The following is a 20,954-nucleotide window of genomic DNA, read 5'->3' as shown; positions in this document are numbered from 1 at the left end:
GGTTATAAGTCGTCTTTGTTTTGATTATGGCAAGTATTATTTCAAAAAGAGTGGCAATGAATATATAGCCCCTGGTTAAAAGTATTTAAAGTGATTGAGCACCATGGTAGAATCATCAGGCTTTTAGAGGCAGTAATGAGGCTTACGTTTTTGGAATTACTTTGATGAGAATATACTTAACACTCTGAAATGCTAATTATGATAGCCATAATAATACTAATAGCATCAATAACAGGAATACCGAGAATTAAATATATAAAAGTTTAAGTTGATTAAAATGCTAAATTTTGCCTGTGAGGTCAAATCATATTTTCTTGCAAAGTAGTGTTTATATACTTCTTATATTATCTTTTCAAAAGCTCTATTCTTGCTATCTCACTGAAAGTTATGCAGAAGAAAAAGTGTTAAGGGGCTAGGAAAATATTATTTCATCATTCTTGTTCCATTAGAATTCACTTGGGTGGCTGGGAAAATGGTTTATGGATTAGAGAGAGAAGAACAAGCTAAAACATTTCATACCTTCATCTCTGATAAATTCCCCAAACTCATTTTTTGCATCTGAGCCATAAATAACAACCATGCTTTTTGCTAAAAAGGGCTTTTTCCTACACCAGGTCTTTTGTCTTAGAGATGAATGCTATAATAAATTTGAAGTCTTAGGGGGGGCATTGTTTGAACTATAACATTATGGTTTACAACTGTTGCTTCTATTATGAGGAGGATAAAAAGCGACTATGAAGCTTGATCTCTGTCACAGAAATGGTTTAATATTTCAGTCTTCAATGTGGGTCAAGTGTATGATTCTCCCCAAAGCAATTCTCTATGATTAATTTTTATTATGTGAGCATTCAGATTCTCTTTATATTCTTATGTATTTTATTCCCCTACTGACTATCTCCTAACAATACTGTAACTTAGATTTTTCACATTAAAGTTCAGACATAGACATTTGGATTCTTGAAAATTAAAAAAATGCTTATGGGAAAAATCTCCTACTTTTTCTCAATTATTATAAGGATAAACATTACAGGAAGTGTTTAAGTCTTTTTATTGATATAACATTAGGTTCGTTTTCCGATGCAGTTTTAAATATTAGGATATTTTAATTGCAGAGTAATGTGGTATTTTGATTTACCAGTGATTAACACATTAATCATTGAGAAATACAGTCTCTTACTGGGTAAAGATGGAAGTTGTTTAAAGGTGTATTTTTCAAGATCTGCTTTATATAAAGGTAGAAAATAACAAAAAACAGGAAAATAAAAAAAAAACCAGAAGCTTTCTGTTATTTTTAATCTTCATGATACTTTTTCATACATATCGAAAAATATTCGCATCAGAAAACTATGTAGAATAGAAACTGTATAAATTATAAATTGAGGCTCTCCTTTTTCCTTTTGCTGAGAAATTTAAACTTTGTTTGTTCATGATTGAATCCTAAACCTCACTCCTGCTAGGCCAATGTTCCAGCTCCCTCCCGCCAGAGCCTTGAAACTGTGCATGTATCCGCAATTTCATCTACTATTTATTTTCCTCTGTAGTCTGAGAAACATTAGAAAACTTGACAGGTAAAATTTTATTAAGTAGATTAATATTTTCTGTAAAATATTTGTCAGCATAATGAACAAGACTTATTCATGTGTTTACTTAACAAATTGTTAAGATGTCATACACATGTAAGTTATAAAATTAAGGAGCCATGGTTTCCATGTGCAAGGAAGTCACATACCTGGTACAGATGACTATATATGATAATAATAATCTTTGGAATCAGGAAAAATAGAAGTCACATGACCCTGTTACTTTTTATGCTCTAGCTTTGCCGTGTTTTATCTCAAACAGAGCTATAGCTTTAAAAAAATTGAACTACTTAAAAAAAAAATACTGCTGCCTAAGTCCTGCCATGGATGAGCGAAACAAGAACTTGAAGTGAGAAATAAACTGGCCATTTGGAGTTTTAAAACTTCCTCTAGTGATTATAGAGTGTAATGTTCTAAGTTGACACTATCTAGGTGAGTGGTCAGAACCTAAAGAGAAGAGGCTAGATAGGAAAAGATGAACCTGTGAAGAGAGGAATGTGGGAGAGAGCAGAGCATGGTTTGGAGCAAAAGCTTTATATTTATGAAGACGTTGTGTCAGAATCTGGATCGGACACTATGGTCCCCTATTTGCAGAACTTTGTTGTAGGAACTGCATTCCAGGAGCCTCATCCTTTGACAGCAGAGCAGTGTAGACATAAAGCAGGTCTGAAGTACCTGGCAGGCACCAGGATAATCACCATGGTTGCTTGTGCAGGGTCTGGGAAGATGGCTCAATAAGTAAGAGCATTGGCTCTGTCCTGAGCATTAATTCAAAGAACTCTCATGGAAGCGAGGCATGGCTAGCTGCATATGCCTGGGAACCAGCATTGTGGGGCAGAGAAGAGACAGTGGCTCCTACAAGTTCCTGGGTCCCCAGCCTAGCCAGCATGGTAAACTTACAGTTCAGTAAATGGCGTTGTTTCAAAAAAATAAAGTGAGGAGCAATAGAGGAAAACATCCAAGATTATTTGGTCTCTGCATGGGCCCACCCTTGTCCCTGCAGTCCTACTTGCCATCACTGTACACACACACACATGCACACACACACGCACACACACGCACACACACGCGCACACACACACACCACACAACAGTAGCTCAGGAAACAGGATGCCACTAGACTACATATACTATGTTCTTGAGTTTAGATTGTATTTGAAAACAGTGAAGATGTAGTGATTTTTTTTTTCTAGACAGGGTTTCTCGGTAGCTTTGGAGCCTGTCCTGGAACTAGCTCTGTAGACCAGACTGGCCTTGAACTCACAGAGATCCACCTGCCTCTGCTTCACAAGTGCTGCCATTAAAGACATGAGCCACCTTTGCCCGGTGCAGATGGTTGTGGCAGTCTTTTATGGGGTGGCCCATCCAATTTGGTTGCCAGTGCTTGTTGTCGGAAAGAGTAAAGTCTTAAATTTTATAGTGACATAATGTAGTACCAGAGATCTTAAATGATGTTGCCAGAATAAAATTAAAACAAAATATCTCTAAAGGGAAATAATTACTAATAAAATTATTGACTATTGTCATCAACTTATTAATTAAATTAGTTATTTGATTATCTAGGTATTAGTATTTTCTAAACAGCCAGATTTTTCTACATTGGTGGCTAAGTGAGGAAGTACAAACTGGGTGTTCAGGGAGTGTTTGTTAAAGCCACTGAACTTTTGGTTAACTTTTGGTTACAGAGTATGGATGAAATAGTTTGTGAAGTAGTGAATGAGGTGCATTTTGTTTCTACAGATTTTGAAAAGTGATTTGCACTTCCCATGTAGTTTACATTTGGAACTATGTGTCAATTCATTTGAAAACCTTTTCTTCCTGTTGAGCATATGATTTATCAAGGGTGCTCTTGCCTCTTTCATTTAAAAAAAATGAGTTTAAAGGTTTACTAATTGTAAGTCTAGTATTGCATTGTTCCATAGGAAGGGTTTCAGTCTCCAAGTTCGAACAACACTGTTGAGACATTATCATAACAACATCAAGCTCTTAACCTTTTCTAACCAACCAGACTGAAACACAGTCACAGCTTTTATTCTAAAGAATACCAGTCTATTTACATTTGAGAAAAGAAGGGTGTCTTAGAAATAGCACATAACACTTCACGTTTTCCAGGTAAGAATGAGAAACAATTTGTCACATCAACTCTTCCATTCTAATTTCTCTATTTGGAATTAGATAACGTCACTCTAACGCAGTCGCAAACATCTCAATTTCTTACCAACGGCTCTTCACCGGGCATAGAATCCGGAAAACGCATGGAATGCTATGATATTCACTAAGTAACATAGATAACTATTAACGAGTTACTATATGAAAGGTGCTTCAGGCTGAAATTAAATAAAATGGGCTAAGTGCTAGTGAGTCTGATGATGGACTCCTTGAGCTTGCAGCACTGGGACATGCCACAGCAGCTCACTGGAGGCATCGTGCCAACATATGGCAAGGTTTAACCTGTCTTATCACGTCTCTGCTGTGAGCATGGGTTTTCACAATTAGTGATGAACTACAAACATTTTTCAACTTTTTATTACATAAATTTCAATAACTGAGAAAACCATGCTATTCATTTGGCCAAATATTTTAAGTAAAATTTATATCTTAGCTTTTCATCTTTAAGTATGTTTCCTTAATCATGGGTTAATTGGATGTCTTGAAGACTATTGGCCCTTTTCTTCATAGCGCTTACCCAATCCGGATATTATTATTGCTCTTCTGTTTACTCAGTCGTTCACTTGGCAGGTAGGTTTAAATCTAGGATGTTATGCACTTCACTTTTTCCCCACATGAATCCAGAGGCCCAGCAGAGGGCTCAGGACATAGTAGGGCCCCCAAAAGAGTCTGTGTGGGTATGTTGTTCCAGACTCTGCTGTGTTATGATGATGTGATTTACTTGGGGAATTTAGCTTGTTTGAGCTAGTGAGGAGAACTTAGATCCCTAGACAGCATTTGATACAAGTTCCAGCCTTTCTCTTAGACCAGAAAGTTTGCTTTACTTAATTTCACTTTTCTGTGTTGTGTCTTTAACATAATAAATGCAATTTTATAGTCATTTGAGGTCATTGAATATATAATTAGTCAATACTTAATTATTTGAAACAGATATTTAATTATAAATGTTAGTATAAATATTGACAGTACCTTTTTACATCACACATATATAAGATTATATATTTAATTTAAGATTATATAGATGCATATATTATTTCTTTTGTAGCTATTTCTCATTAAGTTAAAAAAGAGTATTAAAACTTTTGCTGTGGCTGTATCCTAGTAATCTTCTTAGGGTTCCCCCTTTTACCTTCACTCTGCAAATTATGGATACTTTGTAAGCTTTAAGCTTCTTATTTCTCAAAAATGACTCCCACAGCTACAGGTGCATCATGAGTGACTTTAGTACAGAATCAAAACTGTAGATCTTCTCCATGGTTGCCAAGTAATAAGCAGTATTTCAGCAAATTCTTACCCCCACTTCATCCAATGTTTGATGTTTGAAATATCTGAGGTTCAGGTGATATTTTAAATGGAAAAAAGGTTTGATAATCCCGAAGGAAATAAAAAAATGCAAGTATTTCCCAATAGAGGACACTTTGTCTAACTTCCCAAGAAACAGTAATTAATTACAGGGTAGGTCAATAGAGCACTTTTTTTTTAATTGAGAGAAAATGAGAAGGGTTTGTAGTCCCAGTTAACTACAAGAGATCTGTAGCTTATTGCACAACATGGATACCCTCCGAATGAGCCTTTTTAAGTTCTGTACACACATTGTACTGTGCCTTGGAGTATATATTACGAAAGTGTGAAAATATGATTATTACCAGAATATTCAATAAGAAGGATAAAATAATAATTTGAGAAAACCGATTTCTCAAAGGAGCAAAGATTAGGATTAAAATGAGAGTAAGAAGAGCATAAAGGTAATTCAACATTTGATTAAGGGCTTAATCTACTTATCTTTATTCAAGTCAAGCCTTTTTCAAATTCTTAACATTTGATAAAGCAAGACTTATTTTTAGATGTTCTTACCTCAGAATAGAGCATAAAGGATAAAAGTCCTACAAATTGAAGGGTTTAATAACATTGATGTAGGGACAATGGATTATGAAGATTAGCATATTGTACTCTATAGCTTTCTTCTATCTGAAGCACCATATTCAATTTTTCCGTTTATGATCAGAACTGAGGGTGTAGTGTCAGGTTTTCTCTGTATGGGTGTACTGGCTGTTTATGACAATGACTTCAGAAGAAAGTGTGGAGTGAATATCCAAGAGAAATTAAGAAAGAACTAGGGGTGGGGAAGACCAGCAGAATGCCTTTAATTGAATTGTATTTGCAAAAATAAATTGGTGAGTGGCACAAGGGAATAAAAAAAAAATCCCTTAGAACTGCAACACCCCTTAGTTCATAAATATTCCACTATTCATTTTTTTTTTTTTTTTACTGTTAGTAGGAAGGGCTGTGTCCTTTGCTTTGATGACGGTAACGAGTTCTATGACATTGCCACTTTGAGTTCTTGCTTCATTAGATTGGGTGACTGTTTATTTGAAATTGTAATGAAATATTTACTTTATAGAGCTATAAGGATTAAGTGTGATAATTGAGGGAGGCTGATCTGGAGCGTTGGGTGTAATAGGTCCCCCTTGTTTGAATACAGAGTGCACAGAGAAAGAAGGAGCAAGTGAGTGTGTTTCTGCCTGTCACTTTCTTTCTACATGTTGTTTTTTCTTCTGGAGATAAGTGGGCCTAATGCTGAACAAATACTGGAAATCAGAAGGCACTGAGAATCATTCTCCTCTCGCTTTCCCATGGCAGCGTGATAGACGCTCAATCAAAGAACCCCCTCCTCTCAGCAAAGCAACAATTTTGTCACCACGAGCAAATCCAATTGAAAAGTCCCTTGGACTGAGAAGCGAACTCCGGTTGTCAGAATCAGCAAACAGAATGAAAAGAACTAAGAAGAGTAAATTGGCACCTGGGGCCTCCGTGGTAGCCGGTGATAGGCTGTGGCATTGTGTTGGGCAGACATTCAGCCATTTTCAGATATAATGGGAGAAATTAATGCAAATGAGTCAATGGAATGAAATGCATTTTAATGCAGATCCGAAGGACTAGCCGAACTGCTTGATAACAAGTCGCTTTAAGAAAAAGCATCCATTGTGAGGACTCATTTTTTCCCCATTTCTTCTCACTAGTGCCTCATAAGGGCTCTTTGTTCTCTACGTAAACTCTTTCTAAACTATTGACATTGCTCATTTATGTGAGTTTCAGATTTTTCTTTCCTCCCCTGACAAAGTAGCCTTGGGTGATCTGGGAAAACGTTAATTGCAAGAGGACAAGGAAACGGGCTGAAACAAGCGATGCAGTCATTAAGTGTGATGTTGCAGTTGTCCATGCCTCATTATTACATGCATACAAGGCAATAAAATGCATGTTTCACAAACAAATCTTTTGACAACTGCAGTTCAAGAGCCTCCAGCTGTCCTGTTTTCTTACATCTACTTCTCTTGCTTTAGTAATCATTACAGAAGCTAAGCTTCAGATTCACAGAACAGCCCTTTATGTTATGAAAGAAGCACAGTCATTTTACACAGTAAAAAAACAAAAAAAAACAAAAACAAAAAAAACAAAGTTTGCTTTCAAATATTTAAAAATGCCTGCTTTTCAGAGTTATCTTGAACTTCTGAGAAATGTTTTGGAAATGATATTTAATAGTATTGGAGGCGGTGGAGAGATGTGAACAAGGTCTCAGGAAAGGAAGTCTTTCATGAACCAATAATTGGAAGAGTGACCTTAGAAAATAGAAACAACAACAACTAAACAACAACAAAACCATTGCTTTAAGAATTAAGAGTTCCTCTTCCACTTTAGCTTCCTGATGCTTCTGTTGGGCTACTAATGCAAACCATTTTTTTTTTTTAAATGAGAGACAAAAATAGTTAGATGTAAAGGTCGTTAAGTTTTGTGCAGCTTGGACATGGGGAACTGTCAGCAAAGCAGCCAGGGGTGGGGGTGGGGACGGGGGTGGGGGATGTGAGTGTGCGTGAAGGCAACAGATTCAGCATTGTCCGAAAGTTCCAGACCAGTGATTAATGTGTGAGATAATGGACTTGGGAAATGAGTAAACACTCCCCATGCTCCCTGCTTTGTGCCTGAGCGACTTGATGACAAGGGCAGAGCAAGGTGAGAATTTAAACAGGACCACAGGAAAAAGAAGACAAAGCCCTAGCAGCAGTGTGATGCTGGGGAGGGGAGTTTACTCCTTCTGCTGCATCCAGGGTATAAAATGACTTCCTCCAAGGCAGGCATTAACTGGGCACTAATTTAAAGTTCAACATGGGGACGGAATTAGAGGTAGAAATTGTACGTCACTCAGACATCCTGCAATATAGCAGATATTTATAGTCATCTCTTTTCATTTGCTTCTTTTATTTATTTATTTATTAAAGATTTCTGTCTCTTTCCCGCCACCGCCTCCCATTTCCCTCCCCCTCCCCCAATTAAGTCCCCCTCCCTCGTCAGCCCAAAGAGCAATCAGAGTTCCCTGCCCTGTGGGAAGTCCAAGGACCACCCACCTCCATCCAGGTCTAGTAAGGTGAGCATCCAAACTGCCTAGGCTCCCACAAAGCCAGTACATGCATTAGGATCAAAAACCCATTGCCATTGTTCTTGAGTTCTCAGTAGTCCTCATTGTCCGCTATGTTCAGCGAGCTTCTTAACATCAGGGGCCCAGAAAGAACTGAGTCACGGGTTTGTATTCAGATGTTCTGATGGATGATGGAGAGGGAGAAGCAAGTTTATATTTTGATTAAGTTTTCATGTCAAGGTATTACTGGTTATTGCTTAAGTAATTAAACAGGCTGAATGTTCCTCTCCTGATAGGATGGCATTTGTTAGCACACCCTGATCACCTGAATTTAGGCTTCTTGAAAACCCTGGAAGCAGCTGATACATATAGAATATATATTTACATTGCATTGCATGTGCTGTGTTCCTGTGCTGACTCCCACTCCCCTGGGTCGGCTCCAACAGAGATAGTTTTCCTCTTCTCTATACTAACGTTAGCTTAAAATACTAATGCTGTCAGTTCTCTACGTGAAAATCTACTTCTCCTTCTCCCTGTTGGCTTGAAAAGAACACATCAAAACCACATACACTTCGTGTTTGTGACTCTCTAAACACTGGCCAATGCTCTGGCCTAATGTCATTCACTCCTTTAAACAGTGTTTACCAAAGTTTATCCATGAAGAGACAGCTTTAAATCTCTCATCCGGTCCCCAAAGCATCTGTCTGTAGTAGCTAACTTAAACATTTCCTGAATGGTCACATGGCTTACAGATTCTAAATCCATTATAGACTTTCTGTGAAGCATGGCGCTTCTTTATGTGTTTGCTCTGTCTGCACGTTAAGGCCTTGATTTAGGAAACCCCATACAGGATCTCCTTAAATGCAGGTTGGGAAGTCAGTACTGAAAAGCACTACTCTCTTGCAATGTGCTACTTTCCAAGTACCTTTAACAATCTTTTAGGCTTCTCACAAATAGGCTTGTGGGGTTTGCCTTATTACAAACCCATTTCAGTGATTAGGAAAAATGGTCCCTAGAGAGAGTGTGATTTACTTGGAATAGACAGTGAGAACTCTACAGAGCCAGGGCTTAGCCACTGCTCCATTTATTTTACTACAGCCTCAAAGAAAATACATTAAAAGTGAAAATCATTTCCTTATATTGCTCTTGATCTAATGCTTATGGCATTTAGGGCATTAAAAACAGTTTTTCCTAATTTTGCTTTTGATCTTGAGTTTCGAATTGCTATGTATTGATTTAAGTGATATTTCAACATTTAATTAAATGCATGTTTATTATGAGTTACTGAGGCATAATATTAATTATTCAAGCTAAATAAACTACTGTTGCTTTATGTCAATAACAAGCCCTTTCAAAAATCTTCAAACGTGTTTGTTACTCAAACTTTCAATACCTATTTCTCATGTTTTATGCATTAAATTTTACTTAACCAGTAATCAAGCAGGGGCAGTATATGAAAGCTTTCTCTCATGGTTACAAATTTGTTATGTGAGCCATTGTTTTTCATGACCCTTTCAATTCACTAGGTCACCTTCAAAAGAGAAAGGTAGGCACAGGTCATAACTAGGCATATCCATGATTATTAAGAATTCCCTCTTTCATGGTTTAGCACACACATCCTAAACATGGACTGAGAGCAATGAGTCCTGGCATCTTAGACAAATGAGCAAGTATTTAATTCTTCATACCAGTTATACATGCTTCTCAAGTTCATTGTAAGGTTCTATGCTAAAATTAGTGTTTTCTATTAAAATTCTCTCATTTCTACCAGTCTCCTCTAGCTGAAGAGATAGAGAAATAAAGTAACGATGATTTGGTCCACTTCCTGATGTAGCAATAAAACCTACCATTCTCACAGCTATTCTTTTCTGCTCTCTATTGATATATCTACCTCTATAGCAGCTTCAGGGTTAAAATATCTTTTCCATCTACTCATGTGAGATAGATAATAAGATCAAATTTTATTAAGAGATTCTTAAAACAGCACAAAACAAATAGGGCGCATGAGCCGGTTCAGAAGGCAAAGGTCCTTGCCTCCAAGCCTGATGATCTCAGTTCAATTATAGGAACTTACACGGTAGTAAGAGAGAACCAGTTGAGGCTAGCTGTTCTTTGGTCTCCACATGGGTATCAACGTATGCATGGATGCATGTGCATACAGGCAAACCAAGCACTCATCCAACCAACTAAACAAAGAAGCAAATGAAAAAAAAGAGATGGTCGAAAGAATAACAAAGTTTCTAAAGCTTGGTTGTTAATAATAAATCTTTAACTTAATTAGCCAAGTGGTGCTTCTGGGAAGCATCTTAATGTGCACAGTTTCCTTACAGATAATAAAACAAAACTCATAACTCATAGGCAAAATTAATCAATTTTCTCGTAAACTTTTAAAGGGGAGTGTGAAGGATACAAGCTTTTTATCAGGCTCTTTGCTCTTCACTGCATGAAGATAAAATGTTATTAAATATGATGTCAGTGCCATGTATCATTGTTCATAGCTGTAATTACAGTTCTTGGGAGGCTGAGGCAGTAGTATTCAGATTTCCCTAGGACATAGAGAGAGCCTTTCTAAACCATACCACATATACAGACAAACCAAAAAAGCACTAGTGACCGACAACATGTCTCACTGTGCCACCGTCTTTGTTCTGTTTAAAAGCCACCTGAAACACAGTAACTGTACAGATAATGGTATCATTCATGCTTTCAGTGTTTAAATGGGCTACACATCTGTGTCTTCTTTTTCTAGTTATGTCTAGAAGATATAATTCGGACTATATTTGTTTTTAATTGTTTGAGTATTTCATGAAATGCTTTAGGAAATGTGAGACACCCTAGGGCATTGCAAAATCTGTGCTGGGAAGCACTGGCCCAGAGAATGGTTACTAAATTCTGACAGCTGTTGGGTCAATGGGCTAAGCCATTTAACCTCAATAAACCTCATTCTCCTCATCTGTAAAACAAAACTCTTAGTGTTGACCTAATTCACAGTTCAGGTTGGCAGCAGCTAGGAAAATATTAGGAGTGAACATCCTCCAACAAAGAATTAACTCCCTTGTCTTTCAAGAATCTTACATACTGCTGTTCAGATATTTTAGTACACAGCGTAAAAAGGGGGAAATGAAGTATGTTATTTGTAGTTGGACAGGAATCAGAAAGTCAGTCAGATTTTCAGGATATTAGTTGAGTGTTCCCACATCGAGAATCATGGCTAGGGTCAGAAGAAAAACAGGTAAGATCAGATAGGAAGCTCTTATCAGCGAGTTAGGTGTGAAGTCTTCTGTTCTAAAGTGTTGCTAGACCAGTTTTGAACTTTGTTTCAGAAAATATTTTGCTGAGGTAGCATATGAAAAAGAGAAAAAAAGAGAAAAATTGCAGAAATACTTGAATGGAGGGTGTAAAGGTGTAATATTGAGGCAAACAACTCCATACTAGTTGGCTTCTGGGCTAGTTATAACAATGACATCTCCTAAAGTCGGAATCAATGAAGAAAGTTTGAAAACAATGAGGCATTTAGTCGTTTATATTTTAAATATGAAATGAAGCTTGCTTTATATTCCTTTGCAGTGAATGGTACATACCTGCACCGCTATTTCTTGTTTCGAAGGTTCGTTCTCCTGGCAGATGTAGAAGTAGCTGACCACAGTGACTTTGCTTTTAAAACGGAAATATGGAATAGTCAGACCATTGCTCATAATTGAAGATTGATTATATTTCAAACTCTCAAAATGTGCCTGGTTCCCAAGCTCTCTTCCAGTTGATAGAAGAGTAAGAATACTGGCAGTGAAATACTGAGTCCAATTTTCCTTCATGCTGTTATAAGAGCGATGCCAGTAATCTATGAATATTTGTATAATTCTGTACTTTGAACATACTAACATTACTATTTATTTGCCAAAAAGTGATCAATAAAAAAGGATGTTACAAAGCTTCAATTCATTCCCCTTTAAACTAGTAAGTCTGAATCAGATGTTGAAATAAAGATTAGCCGTTTTTTGCATGTGGTGGTGGTGCATGAACCTTTTAAGGGATCCGTGAATTATTGCCTTGGTTCAGCATGAGTGCAATGAGAAGAAATGTACCTCATCTGTAATACACTGTGTAGACTAATATCAGCTCCTTTTTTTCTTATATTGCAGCGAGATATTGATCTGGTAAAATGGTACCATATTGGAGCTGTCTGTTGTGGTATTCATCATACTGTCACATCCCTAGTGCCTTGGAGTTATTGGAAAGTGGAATTGAGAGAGTTCTGTCATTTGGTGTGGCACTTCATTCACAGGACAGTCACTACAATATCTGCAGTGGTTCACTTATCTTTCTAGCTTAGATGGCTTCACCTTTAGTAATAAGATGGCCTTTCTCTAACTCCATGCATAGTGGTATAAACAGGTGGAGCTAACTCTCTCAGGGTCTCCTCTCACTGGGCAGCCTTACTCTCTTCTAGTCTCTGTCACACCTGGCGCAGGTCCTGATGCTGACGTGTTGAGCTGATCCCTGGGAGACATATCTGAGCTCTGGCTTCAAGCTCCTTTGCTTTATCTGACGATAATAATAAGGCAAAAGATGAACTTTTACATGTAGAAAGCTTGTTATTTTTTTTCCCACTTGAGCATATCAGTTAATGTTAAAAGATCTTTCAAAAGTATGAAAAGATACTGTCAATCCTCAGTGAGTGGATTACACAGTTTGAATGAATTATTTTTGTTTGGTATTCCTGCCAACAACCTGATGATTTTACTAGACTGTCATGTCATTTTAAAAGTAATTTAAGAACAAGGATTCCACCAGAAGAATTAAATGCTGTCTGTGGGAGAGCATTAATATAAAGTGTATGAGTAGTTGCTCTTCAGGAACATTCTCAGTTACAGACACATTTGCCGTGGCTCAGGAACTGAGGAAGAACACAGAGACAAGTCCCTGGTTCCTAGGAGTTTGAACTTCTTTGCAAAAGCACAATGCTGTCAAAGTAAGTGACTAGTCAGATAGACGCTAATGCAAAAACTGTGGCCACTGGAACTCAAGGGTGCAGCTTTTAACTGGCAACTACAAAAACAGTAAAGATGGAAACCTCTGAGTATTTAGCACATGGTTTTGCATTGGAGATAAAGCACAGGGGTCAGACGCAGCTCACAATGGTGTATGAGCTATGGCTACACTCAGGTTAAAATCCATACTTTTAAAAATAGTATTTTGAAAACATACCACTTATTTGCTGTTACTTTCAGGGCATTAAAGCCTCAGAGATGACATTTTTGGTGACTAATCTGTTTCTCCTCAGTCAGCGCTGGTATTTACAATGCACTTATTATGAAGGATATGTTAAATGAATCACAGCAGCATGAATGGACATTTTTCAAAAGCCCAATGATATTACTGTAAATCTGCTACTATGTGACCACAGAACACACATGGAAAGTTTTTTAATATGTAGCACACTAGTAACAAATGTTGATGGCGATGTGTCCATGAGGTTTTATGGGAAATATTGTTTTATTGTGGCATATCTGGCTTGCTTTCCTTATTGCTTAGTGTCAAATGAAATGAATTCTAATGTGAGAAACCAGACATTTTCCCATTTTCTTGACCTATATACTTGGTATTGTTAGGAAATTATGTTCATCCTTGTTTTCTTACTTTTATATTAGACTTGTAGCAGCTAAATATATTTAAAGACACACTTTTTATTGCTTCTAATTTGCACACATTGTGTCTTACACCAGGGGATGCTGGAAGAGTAAGTTTATTCCGAGTAAATGAACATGTTTAGACAGTTAACCATTTGGTCAAGATTATAAGGTATAATTACAAAAATAATTTCTATATCCTATGGAGGATTTAGGTCAACAAGATCTTCAATCATTAGAAAGTGCGGAGTGGCAATCTTCGGCAAAGCCATTATTGAGCTGTCCGTGTTCACTAGAAAGGACAGAAATAGAACATCACTGTATTCTGTAAACAGTTTCAATTTGATCTGTGTACACGATAAAAATCTTGGCTTCTCCATGCATTTAGGTGCTGTCATAGCTGTTGTTGCCAAATAAGAATGCAGTGTGATGTTATTATAGTAAACAGCACTTAAGCACAGCTGGCAGAATTGATCAGGGCCACATTAGAGTGAACTTCCACAGATGACTGACACAGCAGAAACAATAACGGAATATGCAAACAGTTCCTGCAGCGAATGCTCCGGGGATCAGGCACCATTATTTTTGACTTTGAACAGGGAAAAGGGGGCAGATTTGTAACCTCCTTTTATACAAAAAGGTTCTGGGTATTATGTAAACATCTGACTGCCATTTATAATGGTGGTTAGTTACGATGCAAAACCCAAGCCTCCCCTGACTATTTACATTCCATTAATTATTAAAGGAGAAAAACATAAACATTAGATAACTGTGTTTAATGTTTCATTTAAGAATTTTTTTAAGCTGTCTCTTCTCAATTAATGTTTGTTATCAAGATTGTGTTTTAACTTGGACAGCAATGCATGAGCTTCGTTGATGGTTCCCACCCTTCTCCCATTTTATTAGAGCTATATATTGGTGCATTCATGTCATAATAATAACATTATTAAAATATAGTGCACAAATTATTGGATGACATTTATTCAGGGTATGTCTTTTATTCTTAGATTTAAGATCAATTTACATTTTTCTCATTACTAAAAATATGAATTTACCATACAAATTGTAGTGGGGCAATGGATCAGTGCTTTTAGGTTCCATGTTACTATTTCATTACTGGACTGAAAATAACCAGATAGCCTTTAAAATTTATTTATTTATTTATTTGTTTGTTTAAAGACAGAGTTTCTCTTTGTAGCCTTGGCTGTCCTAAAATCTTTCTGTAGACAATACTGGCTTCAAACTAAGAAATCTACCTTCTTCTGCATCTCAGGTGCTGGCAGTAAGCTGTGCACCTTCATGCACATCTCCAATTATTTTTTATAAAGTTAAGCAATTAAAGCATGCAAAATGAAATATTATCGTATACGATTTTGCCATTACAAAGCTCATTTATTTGAAATGCTAACTTCTCTTATTACTCTCTGTAAGATCAATAGGTCCCTTGTCATTCATTCATTTTTTGTGCATACATTAATTAGAAAATACAGATATGGCATTTCAGGTAGGTAATACTACACTTCCTCAGTCAAAGTTTAGGAAGACAAGCACGATTCAGATTGATTGCATGGAAGCAGTAGATAAATCAACATTCAAAGAAATGATTATCAATGGCCAGGATGCTCCCCAAAATGATGATGCTTATGCATAGACTCCAAGCTTGGTGTAGAGTGGGGAGGAAGTATAAGGATGGTGAAGGAAGTGGAGCATAAGAGACCATAAAATAAGTATAAAAGATGTTAGAAATTACGAGCTCTGTAAGTCTCTTTGCTTAGCATTGTGCCCGGCATAAAGTGTTTCCAAATATAGGTTCTCAAAAGCATCAAACTTTTCAAAAGGAAAGGTGGTTGCCATAAAACATCAGGAAAATGAAAGGTGTCTATTTTATTTTCAGTTGCCTATTTTCACAACCTCTGACCCCATTTCCTTAGTCACCAATCATCAGACACTCAGCTTTGTTTATATATAGCTTTGCCCTCTTATGCTGTTTGCTTGTTGTTGTTGTTGTTCGTGTGTGTGTGTGTGTGTGTGTGTGTGTGTGTGTGTTAAATGGTGGCAATACTGTAACACAGTCTAGGGTGTTGAGTTTTTAGGAGGAAAGGAGTTACCATTTACAAAACTTTTGTTTCTTATTCAGGTTTATAAAATGGCATAATGTCTAGATGTCTTCTACTCATTGCTCTTTACAAGAGGACATTACCCAGTGTATCCTTTTAAAATCTGGGTTGTTCCTTAACTGCACAGTTCTGGGAAAAACCATGGGATACTCTCAATAAACCATAACTCCATATAATGTTACTTGTACATATATATTTACAGTATGGTCATTTGTTAATGAATAACCAATTGTCATTGATAGTTTTAAATAATGATTTAAAAAACTGCTTATCAGTGCAACCAACTTTGAATTTGAGAATGCTATTATGTTTTCTAAACTGGGATCCTTCAATTATAAAGGGAAGATTTTGTTTTTTACTTTAATTCCATTCCAATTAACATAGGCAGATAGAATTAATCACATGTGTTAAACCTCCCTACCTGTAGAGAGGGACTGAAAGAGGCACAGGAAGTGATACACCGACCATGTAATCATTAAGTAGGGTGCTGGGGTCCTAATTCAAGGACAAAAATGTCCTTTTTATTCCTGCACAATTTACATAAGACTTGTGTCTCATGACACTTACTCTCATGTAAGAGTTACTTTTTGAAATAGCATTCTAGTTGCTCCCAAGCTTAGATGATGAAGGCATTTTTTTTTGGTATCATTAAGAACTGGGAACCTGCAGCAGACAGCCGTCCATTTCTTTAAGAATGGGTTTTATGGACAGTATCTGGTTTCATTATGGTCTCACATTAGGTTTTGAAAGGTGAAGAAGGACTTCAGAACATATCACTTGGAAAAGCACCACACATCAAAGGAGGCAGCAATATGGTTTTTTCATCTTTTATTGATTTTTTTGAGCTCTACATTTTTTCTCTGCTTCCCTCTCTGCTCATTTCCTCCCATTTAACCATCTCCCAAGCTCCTCATGTCCCCATTTTACTCAAGAGATCTTGTCTTTTTCTACTTCCCATGTAGATTAGATCCATGTATGTCTCTCTTAGGGTCCTCATTGTTGTCTAGGTTCTCTGGGATTGTGGTTTGTAGGCTGTTTTTTTTTTTTGATTTATGTTTAAAAACCACTTATGAGTGAGTATATATGATAATTGTCTTTCTGGGTCTTGGCTATCTCACTCAAAATGATGCTTTCTTGCTCCATCCAAAATATAGAAAGAACACAAGAAATTGGTCATCAAAAGAACAAATAATCCAATAAAAAATGGAGTACAGACCTAAACAGAGAACTCTCAACAACATGTTCTTACACTAGTCTCGTCGTTGGTTCTCCAGTAAGACTCACCCTATACCATTTCTTGATTTAAATTCACATTTAGATAAAGCAGATAAGTCTAAAGAAATCTGAAGTCTAAGTAGTTTTGTTTTCTCCAACATTCCTTGAGATGTCCTTGCAACTATCCCACAGAATGTACTTATTATGATATGGCAATTATCATATTATAATAGGCAATTATTGTTTTTCTTCCCTTTTAAACTATGAGGTCAAATATTCTGACAGGCATACTGAAGTTTGTATGACAATGATATATCTGAGAGAGCATTATTATGGAACAGTTTTCATAGTCACTTGTGTCCATAACATGTTCTCATGATGATGAGACAACACTAGAACTTGAAGAGGAAAAAAAAAAGGAAAAACCGAGCCAGATGACTCCCTTAATAGTGATAAGGCTTAGAGGGAAAAATTTGAGAAGTAGATTAGTAAAAACAATCTCATATAACACCTAGTGCCATACCATCCATAACCTATGTTTAGACATGTGGCTTAATTTGATTTTTTACAGCAATCTTTAGTTCAGAAGTTGTTAGTGCCACCTAGGATATACAGAAGTATATCGAGACAAAGGTATTTGAAAAAGCGTAGGCAGAGGAGATACTACATTAAGAGTGGAAAAGAAGCAGATGTCAATTTAGATTAAAGGTGTAGTATGCCTAGATCACACTACCTATTGACTTCTGGAAAATTCTCTTAAGTGAAAACAGGTTTAAAGTTTTCTACTCTCTCAGGAAAAGCTACATAACATACCATTATTTCCTCAATACCAGACACTTGGCATTTACCTTTAGCTTGGCATTTCTTTGCCCATAGAATTTTAAACTGTACATGTTAGTTAGCTTATAGTTAAATATATCTCTCCTCATGTTTCACAGAGCTTGGAAAATAATGGGAAAATTAATATCTTATATAAGATGTGGGGGACTTGATTGTTTGTTTTATAACTTCATTTTTTGTATTTTTACAGCAGTGTTATTGTATACATTTAGATGCCTTAGTAAGAATTAATTCATATTTCAAATCTAGCATATAAAGTAAACTGTTTCAGACATGTCTTCATGGTCACAATTAATTTTATTAGACAGTTTAAGAACATATTTTGTTAGATTTTCTATTCAATTCAAAAATGAAAATATAGTACAGAATAAGTTAAATAACTAAATTATAGAACTTCTCCATAAACAAATGTCTCAATTTCTCTTCCATTTTATTGCTTTTGTCTAACAATGGGAGAGATGGTTTTGGTTGAATTTTCCTCCTTAATAACCAATGCAGATAACAAGTATTGCATGGCCATTATTTATATGCCATTTTTCTTTACTTACTGTTATCTGATGAAGAGCTTAGTTGTTGATAGTTTGCCTTTATAGTCTCCTTCCAATAATCAAAGTTTAAAAATCAATTATTGTATGTCTTTCAACTGTTTAGTACTCTGAAATAAAAGTTCATGCCAAATGTACCATAAGCATAGTTTCAAAGAACTTAATTGTACTTGGTTGGAGAAAAATACATGCAGAGCAGTTCAGTTCAATGAAAAGATGTAAAGAACTAAAGAATTATTAGAGAGTTAAGAGAGTGAACGATTCCATATCTTCTCTGCATGATAACAGTTGGCACTGACTTGTTGAGAAGACTAGCAGTACCCACTGTTGCTTTATCTAGGAAATGTAGCAGCACTATGGTAATGTTGGCCATACATAGTTATTGCAGATCCTGCCAGAGAGAAAGTTAGACACTGCTTAAGTGTCAAGACAAAATGGTACATATATAGCTTTAATATTAATATAATGATAAAGTTATTGAGTACAATGTTCAAATATATTATTTCAAAATGCATTCTCAATGAAAATGACAACCCTTTTTAAATGTATGATATTGCCATGTGAAAATATGATAAATGAAAATGAATTCCAGTAACTTTTCATTTCAAAATAAGGCATTTTGTCTTAAGTGATTGCTATAAGATAGTAAATATGTCCACATGCATACATAAGACATTCTATTTCATCCAGCTTTAAAAATGACACTTCTTATGCCTCCTTATCCAACTGCTTAATAGTTGATCCTAACTGTGAGTTGTATCATCATGAAGAAAACATTTGTTTAAGGTGTTGTCATCTGAAACATAATGAAATCATCATAATATTTAGAAATTTTAAAGAAAGTTGTTTGAAGTTTGGTCTCTATATGGCTTTAAATTTTAAATCAATACCTGCATTTTTAAGGAACATAACTTGTTCTTCGATATGCTATGTTACTAACTAATTTTGAAATGCCAACCAAATGGAAGACATACTTACACGGAAAACTATTTGTTAAATGAAGCCTTTCTTGAGCTATTATAATATTTTTGTTCTGATTTTATGGTGGATTGTACTATGGTTGACTGATAAAGAATGAAGTATTTAGAACTCATTCTATTTGATGTAGGTAGTCAGAAAAAATGGTTTAAAGAAGGTATACCAGATGTGTGATTTGGCTGTCTCCATCAGTCATGAGCAAAGAGAGTGAGCAACAGATAAACCCAATGGATGTTGAATTATTTCTGCGTGTGGGATTGAAATAATGAGACAATGTCTGGATGCAATTATTTGGAAAGTTCTTGACCTTTATTTGTACAAGTTGATATAATTATGATTTCATGAGGAATAGTTTTGAAATTTTTAAGCCAATTTTAGCTCAGTGTTTATATTGTGTCTGACTTCATGGAAGTGTTTCCTACATTTAACTTTTTTTTTTACTACATCTTTTAAAGCTCAAGTGATTAGCTTCAGAGAGTTTTACTTCAAGATCTAATTTCAAATAATTATTCTTGCTTACTTATGAAGAGGATTTCTGACAGGATCCTGTGATTTTTTTTCAAGTTAAACATTCTTTTCCTTTATATTTGTGTTTAGTGTCAGAAAATACCAAAGAGAAACGCAGGTAAAGTAGTTCTTATTGGCTAAGTAACCAAACCTCTTTCTGACAACTTCAAAACCCATCCTAGGCTCATATCTGCATTTGTCTAGTATATCCTGTGCAGGAAGAAAGTTACCACCCACTTGTATCTTTTGAGCATTTGAATACATATCCTGTGCGAATAACAGCATATTCAGCTTATAAGGACACTGGCTATCAAAACTAGGACCCAAGTTCGAATCCCAAACTCACATGAACAAAAACAAAAACTGATATGTAAGCTATCCTCTAACTTAAACATGTGTACCATGACATAACATCTCCTGCCTACCTGAAATGTGCACATAATTAGTAAAATTTAAATATAAAACATAGTGCCTAAAACAAAGTATGTCTCAATAATTTTTAATTTTTTAAAATTAATTGCATATTGAGTGATACTATTTGAAATATCGAGTTAACTGAGTTTTTAAACTCTTTAATTTCAAAATTTTACGTTAGTTCTTCTAAATATTTCAAATTTTCTAGGGATTTTGTCAAATTTATTTTTAACAATGCTATTCTAGTTATAAATACATCCTTCTTCAATACTGTTGCTATGTGAAGTCATGATTCTTTTCTTTCTTTTGGTGATTTTTTAAAAATATAACAGTGGCATATTAGCTTTTTTCCAACCTCTTTTTATTGTTTAAACTTGTTTCTTGACTTCTTTCAAAATTTATATTGCAGCCTGTTGGTTTTCAAGTTCTTTGGATTTTATCTTCTTTCTCTTATTGTTTTGCCTCCAGAATTTGACAAATTTTTCTATCTTTTTCTAATTTTTCTGTTTACTTGAGTCAATACTATTGTCATGCATTTCTTTCCTTAATTC

General features: G+C 35.7%; 1 protein-coding gene across 1 annotated transcript in view; it reads left to right on the top strand.

The window, feature by feature from the left end:
• Positions 1 to 20,954, top strand: part of Dach1 (dachshund family transcription factor 1) — a 362,276-nt gene that overhangs the window by 90,252 nt on the left and 251,070 nt on the right. The window lies entirely within an intron of this gene.

Source organism: Microtus ochrogaster, unplaced genomic scaffold (assembly GCF_000317375.1).
Source record: "Microtus ochrogaster isolate Prairie Vole_2 unplaced genomic scaffold, MicOch1.0 UNK2, whole genome shotgun sequence".
Classification (NCBI taxonomy): Eukaryota; Metazoa; Chordata; class Mammalia; order Rodentia; family Cricetidae; genus Microtus; species Microtus ochrogaster.
This window is presented reverse-complemented; position numbering and strand designations above follow the sequence as displayed.